The following is a 12063-nucleotide window of genomic DNA, read 5'->3' as shown; positions in this document are numbered from 1 at the left end:
TGAACTGAAAACGTGCCAGACAAATCAACTTATTTTCCCCTTAAAATTTTACATTTTCTCAGTTTAAACATTTGATATGTCATCTATGTTGTATTCTAAATAAAAAAGTGAAATGTGAAACTTCCACATCATTGCATTGTTTTTATTCACACAAAAGCGGGTTTGTAATTAATGAGTATTACATTGGCTTGCAAATGTCCTGAGCAGACTTATATATTACTCTAGGAAGTTGGGATGTACAGCACATCTGCTGTAGTGTATTTGTGAATAAATGTATTGTGTAAAGGCTGGCGAATCAATTCTATGAGTGTCCTCCAGTCACGTAAATAATAGCCACCAGAGACAGAGTTCATCCAAAAGCATATCTAATGAGGCATCAGCATATAAAACACTTTCCTGTCTGCTCCCTGTTGACTGTGGCAGCGCTGCGTTCTGCTGAGTGCTAGAATTCATGCTTTCCCAAGTCAGGTCAAATTCCTCCAGCAGAGCACTGGGGAGGCTGAGTGACTGTATTAGTAACATCATGCAGTGTGTGTGTGTGTGTGTGTGTGTGTGTGTGTGTGTGTGTGTGTGTGTGTGTGTGTGTGTGTGTGTGTGTGTGTGTGTGTGTGTGTGTGTGTGTGTGTGTGTGTGTCTGTGTGTGTGTGTGTGTGTGTGTGTGTGTGTGTGTGTGTGTGTGTGTGTGTGTCTGTGTGTGTGTGTCTGTGTGTGTGTGTGTGTGTGTGTGTGTGTGTGTGTGTGTGTGTGTGTGTGTGTGTGTGTGTGTGTTGTGTGTGTGGTGGGGGTTGTGTGTGTGTGTGTGTGTGTGTGTGTGTGTGTGTGTGTGTGTGTGTGTGTGTGTGTGTGTGTGTGTGTGTGTGTATGTGTGTGTATGTGTGTGTGTGTGTGTGTGTGTGTGTGTGTGTGTGTGTGTGTGTGTGTGTGTGTGTGTGTGTGTGTGTGTGTGTGTAAGGATGGCCAGGACGATGGGAGAAACCAGAGTCATATTTTCCACCGATATCAAAGCCATATGATCCTGCACAACTGAATCTCTACAGATGGCGTTTGCTGTTCATCTCTTGGGTTTGGAGAGTGATGCAGAATAGCTCTGAAAGACGTTCCTGGCCTGCATTCTATTCAGCGTTTCCAAAATTGTATAAGAAAGTGGATTTACTGTTATAGAGACCAAGGTGTAAATTAACAGAAATCTACACCGGGGAGAACATAAAAACAGCTTTCTCTTGGGTTTCATTTATTGTTCTGCTTACTGGAACATTGATACATACCTTATGAATTTAAATATGAATTTAAAAGTTTCAGACCCCTAACTATACTGACAAAAGCTGATGCTGCCTCATAGTAATATCTGAATGACTGCTCAGATATAAATGTACTCCACGCGGCTCTAAAAGCCTTCTGAAGCAAAGTGAAGTGTTTGTGTGAGAAAATTATTTACAACTATAGATATTTTACTTTATAACGTGTTAAATATGGATATTTTTCTTACACAAATGCATTGATTCATTTCAGATGGCTCCGCGGGGGTTAATAAAGGCCTTCTGGAGTACGTTTATGATGGATGGAGGCACTTTTTTGACTGGATACTTTCTTAACTCCTTGCATCTCTCATCCACATGGCATCCACTGATATTGTGGCTTGTATGCGTTTCTGTCTCTTCCATTTATTCATTAAACGAACACTCCACTTTTTTTGAAAACAGGCTAATTTTCCAACTCCCCTAGAGTTAAACAGTTGTGTTTGACTGTTTTCAAATCCATTCAGCCGATCTCCAGGTCTGGAGGTAGCACTTTTAGCATAGCTTAGCATAGATCATTGATTCAGATTAGACCGTTAGCATCGCACTCAAAAATGACAAAAGACTTTTGATATTTTTCCTATTTAATACTTGATACACTTTTGTAGTTACATCGTGTACTAAGACCGACAAACGTTGTGATTTTCTAGGCCAATATGGCTAGGAACTGTACTCTTCATCTTTCATAATAATCAAGAAACTGCTGCCATACCATGGGTTCAGCAGCGCAATGATATTACGCAGCACCTGAAAACAGGCTAACTTCTGTCAACCTAACCAATGTGACAACCTGATTGCACAGGGAGCGTGCTGCGGACTATTTTCAGATGATGCGCTGCACCTGTGGTACGGCAGCAATTCCCTGATTATTACACAGGAATGAGAGTATATTTCCTAGCCATATCAGTCTAGAAAAATCACAACTTTTCATTTTCCGTCTGTCTTAGTACACAATGTAACTACAAAAGTGTATATCAAGTATTAAATAGGAAAATTATCGAAAGTCTTTTGTCATTTTGGAGTGAGAAGCTAACGGTCTAATCTGAAATCAATGATCTATGCTTAAAGGGGTACTTCAGCGCTGGGAAGATGAATCTGTATTTAAACTGGGTCATCAATGCAGTAGAAATGTGAAATTATTTTTGAATTTGGTGTCTTCTAGACTGAGAAAAGACAGAAAATGTATTTTTGTCCCATGGGGATGAAAGACTATAATTCCCAGAATGCTTCGCTGCCCCGTGAGGGCAATCCCAACACCACCAACTTGATTACTGTGGCTGAGTTAGAGAAGACACTACAATTAAAAACGTGTCTGTTCAATATAATGAGTGAGTCACCGCGCGAGTATCACAGCACTGAGCACTAACTGCAGGAGTGATGAGAGCTGAGGTAATCGCGACTACACTCGCGGCATACATTCACAACGCGAGTTCAGTCTGGCGTGCTTCAGTTCATGACTTTGCAAGCTTAACTTTCATAGAAATTAATTTGAGAAGTTAAAAGACTTACATTGCTCACCATATCTCCGTTTAAATGAGTGCCTGTAACTGCGACCTGAGCTCTCTCTGTGAGCTGAGTGTTATCTCCCATCCCCCATGCGCAGATTCAAAACATGCGGAAATGGCTCCCTCTGCTGGCTGTAGTCTTTAGCCTCTGGGCAAACATTCCTCCTATGATGCAAAAATCGTCAATTTGCATCATAGGAGGAATTTTTCCAGAAATAAAATGCATAAATCTCTCATCTCAGGGAGATATGAGGGGGGAAAGCACAATCATTTGAATATACTCCAGGGTTTCTACTGATACAAAGCCATATGCTAATCGCTGAAGTAACCCTTTAACTATGCTAAAAGTGCTACCGCCAGACCTCGATATCAGCTGAATGGATCTGAAAACGGTAAAACACAACTTTTTAACTCTAGGGGAGTTGGAAAATAAGCCTATTTTCAAAAAAAGTGGAGTGTTCCTTTAATGAATACCTTTCAAATTCTATTTTCCGCTTTGAATAATTACTTTGCAGCACCCATGAACTTCATAAACAGCAGCAGCAGCAGCACACTGGCCTGAAGGAATGTGAACTTGACCCGTACTTCACTGGACTGACTGTACAGAGCCAGATGAATCATGTCATTAACACACTGCGCTGCACTTATGTGGCATATTGACCCGATATTCATTCGCTTTTACCAGAGTGTAATGGCACAGCTGCTGTCATTCACAGGTCAACTGACCGCAAATCTGCTCTCAGAACAAGGCATGATTTGATGCCACCGCTTCAGGATTCAAAATGTTACCTTTTACAGTTCTCTCTCTCTCTCTCTCTCTCTCTCTCTCTCTCTCTCTCTCTCTCTCTCTCTCTCTCTCTCTCTCTCTCTCTCTCTCTCTCTCTCTCTCTCTCTCTCTCTCTCTCTCTCTCTCTCTCTCTCTCTCTCTCTCTCTCTCTCTCTCTATATATATATATATATAAAGGATGCAACAATACAGTTAGTCCACAGTCCAATACATTTTTCGGTTCGGTTCTGTTTTTTGCTCTTCTACACTTAGGCGACATGAACAGAAAGAGGTTAAGGAGAAGATGTTTTTATTGCAATACTCTTTCTTTATTTTACTTTAAAGACTTGAAAAACTTTATTTAAACTTAAAACTTTACTTTAAAAAAAACCTTGTACACATTCCTAGTGTTTTGTATAATATAAAATAAATGTATATAAAGATCACATTTACAGTGGCAGCTCAGAGATATAAAGTAGCATTTAAGTATAAAAATGAATGAATAAATGTAGGCTAAAATTAAAACTACATAGTCTTCAAAATACATTGATTAAAAGATACTGTATTAAAGTTTTATTTTATTCAAGAGCAGATTTTCTCTTTGTCTTTTGTTGTTTTATTAACATAATTTTAGAGGTGAACTGTCCCTTTAAGGCAGGGGCGTAGCTAGCAATTTTGGGCCCTATGAAAAAATATGAGCTTGGGCCCCCTATCGTACCAAACATACAGGCCTACCTATAGCGATCCAAAATCGCTGTCAGCATTTAATTACACACTACTCAAACAAAAGTTTGAGAACGGTATGATTTTTAAAAAAGTTTTTAAAGAAGTCTCTTCTGCTCACCAATGCTGCATTAATGTTATTAAAATACAAAAAAAGCTGTAATATTGTGCAATATTATTGAAATGTAAAATAACTTCTCTACACTCTCAGAAAAAAAGGTACAGTGCTGTCACTGGGGCGGTACCCTAAGTGAAAAGGTACATCTTTGTACCTTATTCACCCCTAAATGGTACATTATTAGTACCTTAAAAGGTACATAACAGTACTTTAAGAGTGCGAATTAGTACCTTAAAGGAACATAGTAGAACCTTTTCGGTTTTGTACCTTAGGGTTCCGCTCCAGTGACAGCACTGTGCCTTTTTTTCCTGACAGTGTATGTAAATATATAGTAAAGTATAATTTATTCTAGCGATCAAAGCTGAATTTATCATCATTACTCCAGTCTTCAGTGTCACATGATCCTTCACTAATCATTCTCATATAAGGATTCAGTGCTCAAGAAGAATTCATGATTATTATTAATGTTGAAAGCAGTTGTGTAAAAAAAATGTTTAGGATTATTTGATGAATAGAAAGTTTAGTTTTTTGAGAAATAACTTAAATAAATTAATACATAATTTATTCAGCAAGGATGCATTAAATTGTTCAAGTTACAGTATAGGCATTTATAATGTTGTAAAAGCTTTATTTTTCATTAACTTTCTATTAATTAAATAATCATAAATGTTTGTTGATCATCAAATCCTCAGACTGAGATCTTGAGACTGGAGTAATGAGAATAAATTCAGCTTTGATCACAATTTTTAAATGTATTCAAATAGAAAAAAAATTTTACAGTGTAAAAATATTTCTCAATAATACTGTTTTTGCTGTATTTTGGATAAAATAAATGTAGCCTTGGTGAGCAGAAGAACCTTCTTACAAAAACATTTTACAAATCTTACCGTCCTCAAACTTTTGACCGGTAGTGTAGCCTTTATCTGTGTTAAATATCACAATAGCTTCTTCTCATCATCACCTTCTCTTCCTTCCTGATCTGCATATTCCCCTTCTCAAAGCTGAGCTTTGGTTGATACAGTCTTTGCAGACTGACTGTTTCTGTCGCTCGTTTAACTTCTATCGTAACACAGCTGTTTAGTTTAGCTAACTCACACATCTCATCTTGCACTTTGTGACTATTAATTTAAGCGGTGTGCTGGAATTCGCGCTCAGCAGCTGTGAACATTTCAGTAGTGAAAAACGTAACCTATTGAATAGACCATCGCTGTAGCCTCGGTTTTGGTGACCGGATTCGTTGTCGAGCAGGAAGACATCTCTAATTTGACAGTTTACCATCCGATCTCACTCAGTGATTGTAAGCTACGCAGAACAGAACAGAACCATGCAGTAAATGGGGGGAGATTTTTTGCCAGAAATGCAGAAATAAGACATAATTTTGTTTTATTTGTTACTCTGGTAGATTATACATTTTTATTTAATTACTACTAGTTCTCTTGCTACTAATAAAACCAATCACTGGGGGCCCCAAAAGTTCATGGGCCCTTAGAATAGATCTATATCGATCATGAGGTTTTTGACTGATGCAAATTATTGCATATAATGCAGTACAGGTCCTTCTCAAAAAATTAGCATGTGATAAAAGTTCATTATTTTCCATAATGTAATGATAAAAATTAAACTTACATATATTTTAGATTCATTGCACACCAACTGAAATATTTCAGGTCTTTTATTGTTTTAATACTGATGATTTTGGCATACAGCTCATGAAAACACAAAATTCCTGTCTCAAAAAATTTGCATATTTCATCTGACCAATAAAAGAAAAGTGTTTTTAATACAAAAAAGTCAACCTTCAAATAATTATGTTCAGTTATGCACTTAATACTTGGTCGGGAATCCTTTTGCTGAAATGACTGCTTCAATGCGCCGTGGCATGGAGGCGATCAGCCTGTGGCACTGCTGAGGTGTTCTGGAGGCCCAGGATGCTTCGATAGCGGCCTTAAAGGGTTACTTCAGCGGTTAGCATATGGCTTTGTATCAGTAGAAACCCTGGAGTATATTCAAATTATTGTGCTTTCCCCCCTCATATCTCCCTGAGACAAGAGATTTATGCATTTTATTTCTGGAAAAATTCCTCCTATGATGCAAATTGACGATTTTTGCATCATAGGAGGAATGTTTGCCCAAAGGCTAAAGACTACAGCCAGCAGAGGGAGCCATTTCCGCATGTTTTGAATCCGGCATTGGGGGATGGAGATAACACTCAGCTTGCAAGGAGAGCTCAGCTCAGCTACAGACACTCATTTAAACGGAGCTATGGTGTGCAATGTAAGTCTTTTAACTTCTCAAATTAATTTCTATGAAAGTTAAGCTTGTAAAGGCATAAACTGAAAAGCGCCAGACTGAACTCGCGTTGTGAATGTATGCCGCGAGTGTAGTCGCGATTACCTCAGCTCTCATCACTCCTGCAGTTAGTGCTCAGTGCTGTGATACTCGCGCGGAGACCCACCCATTATATTGAACAGACACGTTCAGTTTTTATTTGTAGTGTCTTCTCTAACTCAGTCACTGTAATTAAGTTGGTGGCGTTGGGAATGGCACAGGGCAGCGAAGCATTCTGGGAATTGTAGTCTTTCATCCCCATGGGACAAAAATGCATTTTCTGTCTTTTCTCAGTCTAGAAGACACCAAATTCAAAAATAATTTCACATTTCTACTGCATTGATGACCCAGTTTAAATACAGATTCATCTTCCCAGCGCTGAAGTACCCCTTTAAGCTCATCCAGAGTGTTGGGTCTTGCGTCTCTTAACTTTCTCTTCACAATATCTCACAGATTCTCTATGGGCTTCAGGTCAGGAGAGTTGGCAGGCCAATTGAGCACAGTAATACCATGGTCAGTAAACCATTTACCAGTGGTTTTGGCACTGTGAGCAGGTGCCAGGTCGTGCTGAAAAACCAAATCTCCATCTCCATAAAGCTTTTCAGCAGATGGAAGCATGAAGTGCTCCAAAATCCCCTGATAGCGAGCTGCATTGACCCTGCCCTTGATAAAACACAGTGGACCAACACCAGCAGCTGACATTTGAGAAGGACCTGTATATAGACTATAAAAAGGACTGGCTTGTAGCTTTATTTATTAGTTTTGTGTCGCAGTTTGTTTAGACAAATTGTGTGCAAATCAATAGCATCATAAGAATTGTTGCAGTGGCTGTGTTTATAAAATTTATAACACACATCATGTTTGAGAGAGTGACTTTCTGTTATGAGGCTGTATTTCCGTAACTGTGGGGTTTTTGATGTATGGCTCAGGTCTCTAGCTAGTTCCAGGTCCGAGGCGTGTATTAGACACACGATGTGTGAGCAGTAACGTTAGCCGGCACGCTAAATATAAGTGGGAGAATCACTGCAAAGTGTTCAGGCTAACTCAATGTCTTGTGTTTATTCCATAAGATTTATTAATTAGCTATTTGATTTATAATTATTTGATTATTTTCTAATTTAACTAACCCTTGCTGTGCATTAACATGCGTATGAGGCAGCTGCTTATTGCGCTGGGACTATAGACTTCAGCTTAAATTCTAATGAAATTATTCTCTAATCGGTTGCATTGTATGTCATGGATGTATCCCATGAATGCATACTGCAGTCCCTTTTGTCTTGTTCACTCAGATATGTCACCTGTTCGGCAAAAATGACTAATTATCTCCTTGGAAATGTCTGACACCGGCGCATACATACTGTAATAGACTTGCCTGGTGCAAAGCTTGACAGGCGTAGCAAAAGTAACTAAGGAGGGCAGACTTAGCGAAGGGTCAATTTAAGACCTGCTCGCATCTCATATACAGACACATACGATTTTACTTACACTTTAGACATAACCAACTGTGTTTATATTAGGGGTGACCCCAAATAGTCGAAGATTCGATGCATCGATATGCAGAGCCGGATTCGACCACCGATCTCAAAGTCGAATTTTGGTTATGAAATGAGGATGATACCATTGGGCTATATGGAGGTGCTCAATATTTTAAAGATGTGGCGCGGCACTGAGCTGAGCGTCGAGTGTGTGGGCCCTTTAAGGTTTCAAGTTGTTTAAAATCCTGCCGCGCCACAGAGCGCCATTTCAAGGTTTTATATTAAAGGGAATGAATCTGTATTTAAACTGGGTCATCAATGCAGTAGAAATGTGAAATTATTTTTGAATTTGGTGTCTTCTAGACTGAGAAAAGACAGAAAATGTATTTAGTCCCATGGGGATGAAAGACTACAATTCCCAGAATGCTTCGCTGCCCTGTGAGGCCATTCCCAACACCACCAACTTAATTACTGTGACTGAGTTAGAGAAGACACTACAATTAAAAACTGAACGTGTCTGTTCAATATAATGAGTCACCACGCGAGTATCACAGCACTGAGCACTAACTGCAGGAGTGATGAGAGCTGAGGTAATCGCGACTACATTCGCGGCATACATTCACACAGGAGTTCAGTCTGGCACGCGTTTCAGTTCATGCCTTTGCAAGCTTAACTTTCATAGAAATTAATTTGAGAAGTTAAAAGACTTACATTGCTCACCATAGCTCTGTTTAAATGATCCTGGCTGCAAGCTGAGCTCTCCCTGCCAGCTGAGTGTTATCTCCCATCCCCCATGCACAGATTCAAAACATGCGGAAATGGCTCCCTCTGCTGGCTGTAGTCTTTAGCCTCTGGGCAAACATTCCTCCTATGATGCAAAAATCGTCATTTTGCATCATAGGAGGAATTTTTCCAGAAATAGAATGCATAAATCTCTTGTCTCAGGGAGATATGAGGGGGGAAAGCACAATAATTTGAATATTCTCCAGGGTTTCTACTGATACAAAGCCATATGCTAATCGCTGAAGTAACCCTTTAAATGCATATTATAGTTCCCACAAATCATCAATGTAAACACTGATTTCGCCCTGTGCTACAAAATACACTCATCGTGCAGCTTTTCTGTCAGAAGTCGATTCAAAATTGAGCTTGGTACCTGAGACATGGCGCTGAGCTTCAGTCCGGTGTGAGACCCCCTTTAGGCACAATTGGCTTAAGAACGTGCATATAAACTAGTGTTGTCAAAAATATCGATATTTCGATATATATCGATACTGGAATATCTGAAACGATACGATTCTCAGTTTTTACAGTATCGATATTAGCTGCGCTCTCCTCTCTGACCGTCAGCGAGTTGACACACACACCGGCATATTCTCACTCAGCCCGGTTAACCTCTGAGCACGGCGAACGCGCGTTCTGCTGGACTTTTTCCTCATGACAGTGTGTTAGTGTGTGTGTGTGTGTGATCGGTCTGAATTTCGTGCGGGATTGCACATAAATTAATTCTAGCCTACTAATGCCCGCAGATTTCGTGCTCCACATCTGAAGCGCACACACACATAGCCTACCCTAATAAAGCCGCCTCTGACATGATACAAGTGCAAACATTTGCTTCCTTTTCCAGCATATTATTGGTCAAATACACTCAAAGAATTATCAGTGCACATCTGGAAGAGTATTAACGTAAACACAGTCGCAAACAGTTCAGGAAGAACGAGTAACAGGAGCAGTGTTTAGGATCCGTGCGTCCGTTAGTCTTAAAGGGACCGCAGTCATTTGTTATTCAAACTACAAAAAGACAAACGATCAACTGCTCTTGACTGATCAACTTGTGTAACTTTAATAGTTTCATCTGTACGCTATTGAATTTTTTACAAAGAACATTATCCAATGTTGTTTTAAATGTAATTACTATGCATTTTTTTTTAATTCAGTTGCTTATCTGAATGTTAGACCTACCTGAAAAAATAAAGCAGTCTGTTTAATTTTTATCTTCTATTCTATTGCATTTATTTGTGCTATTGTTTGTAATCTGAATTTGTTCTTATTTTATTACTGTTTACTCGTCTTTTTACATTCAATTTACCATTCGAAATCAAGCTTTCTTGTGCTGTGTGTAAGCTACTGCAACACAATTACCCCATTGTAAAAAATACATTGATAGCAAAAAGTTGTGAGATAATTTTAATAGTAATTGATCAATTGATCAATAATTGTTCAAATCAAAATGATGCCCAACCCTAAGGAACATGCTGGCCACATGAATTTTTAGTAAAAAATAACAATGAATAATAAGTTCTGTTGTCATATTAAGCATCTTATCTTATTTATTTATTTATTTATTTTTTTACTGTGGTATCGATTTAGTATCGATATATCGATATTTTAGTCTGATATCGTATCGAAGTCATAATTTTGGTATCGTGACAACACTAATATAAACGCACTCAAAGTGTTCTTTTCCTCTCTAGGCAGGTATTTCTTTAGGTTTATTTATCAAAATGTTCTTATATTTGTGTGATGTTCTGTATTTTGATCGCAGCTTTAACATGTCGTGAGAGAACGGTACATTTACGAATGTTTATCTGCCACATTACCTTTTATTTAAACCTAAATAAGAAAGCCATTGTCAGTTCGTCTGTCAGTTGGGAGGCAGTTTTGGATGCTTTATTAAAAGTTGCTGCTGTGTGCAGTGTGTAAAGGAAAATAAAAATAGTTTTACACTCCTGCTGACCAGTGTTGTGCCCCTCCCAACCCATTCACACACACATAGATAATTCGACTATCAGTCGACAATTCTGATTTGAATGTGTAAATTCTTAGTCGTGGACACCCCTAGTTTATATGTTAATCTTGTGTGTATTTGACAGTATTAGTGCAGTAAGACACTTAGTCCAGTAATCACGTGTTTGACAGGCATTTAGTGTGCACACTCACCTAACCGGCAAGGCTTTAAAACTACTGAACATACTAGTTTTACATACAGCAAATACTGAACATTCGTGATTGTGAATAACAATAGTGTTCTGTGAGTATAACTCTCTGACACCAGCATTTCAAGCGTGGCTAAACACCCCCCAAGTTTAGTGATTGGATATATTATTGGTCATATCAGCGCATACTCACAGGCACACTCAAACTGAGAGAAACAAATAGAGAAATATTTAAAACGGAGAGAAATAGAAATAATTAATTAAATGCTGCAAAACCTGAACAAAAAAAACGGCATTTGTGGCATCCCTAATATACATTATATATATATATATATATATATATATATATATATATATATATATATATATATATATATATATATATATATATATATATATATATATATATATATATATATATAAGGGACAATGTACACCCAGCGGAGGGGTTTTGCATCCCTCTGAAGGGGTTTATTCTGCGATAAAAACTGGCTGGGGTTTTTACATTATCCCACTTATTATTACACAGTTACTTGTCTCAAGTAAATTAAACACAAAATATTTATGTATTGTCTTGAGTTTAAATATTTTATTAGCTCTTGCGCAAAGCTTCTGTGAAGAAAAATAGTTTCAAACTGGTTTAAGCCATTATCTATTGCTGAACAATTGTTTTTACCATATATGTTGAAATTAATGCTGAAGTTCACCCAAAAATTAAAATATCTAAAAAAAAAGATCTATCTATCTATCTATCTATCTATCTATCTATCTATCTATCTATCTATCTATCTATCTATCTATCTATCTATCTATCTATCTATCTATCTATCTATCTATCTATCCATCCATCCATCCATCCATCCATCCATCCATCCATCCATCCATCCATCCATCCATCACACCGAATGTATCAATAT

The 12063-nt window shown here is 38.1% G+C and overlaps 1 protein-coding gene across 1 annotated transcript in view; it reads right to left on the bottom strand.

Annotated features, from left to right (window-relative positions):
• Window positions 1–12063, bottom strand: part of prkd3 (protein kinase D3) — a 141179-nt gene that overhangs the window by 126713 nt on the left and 2403 nt on the right. The gene's annotated exons all lie outside the window — the stretch shown is intronic.

The sequence above is a fragment of the Pseudorasbora parva genome, chromosome 10, assembly GCF_024679245.1.
Source record: "Pseudorasbora parva isolate DD20220531a chromosome 10, ASM2467924v1, whole genome shotgun sequence".
In the NCBI taxonomy this organism is placed as follows: Eukaryota; Metazoa; Chordata; class Actinopteri; order Cypriniformes; family Gobionidae; genus Pseudorasbora; species Pseudorasbora parva.
This window is presented reverse-complemented; position numbering and strand designations above follow the sequence as displayed.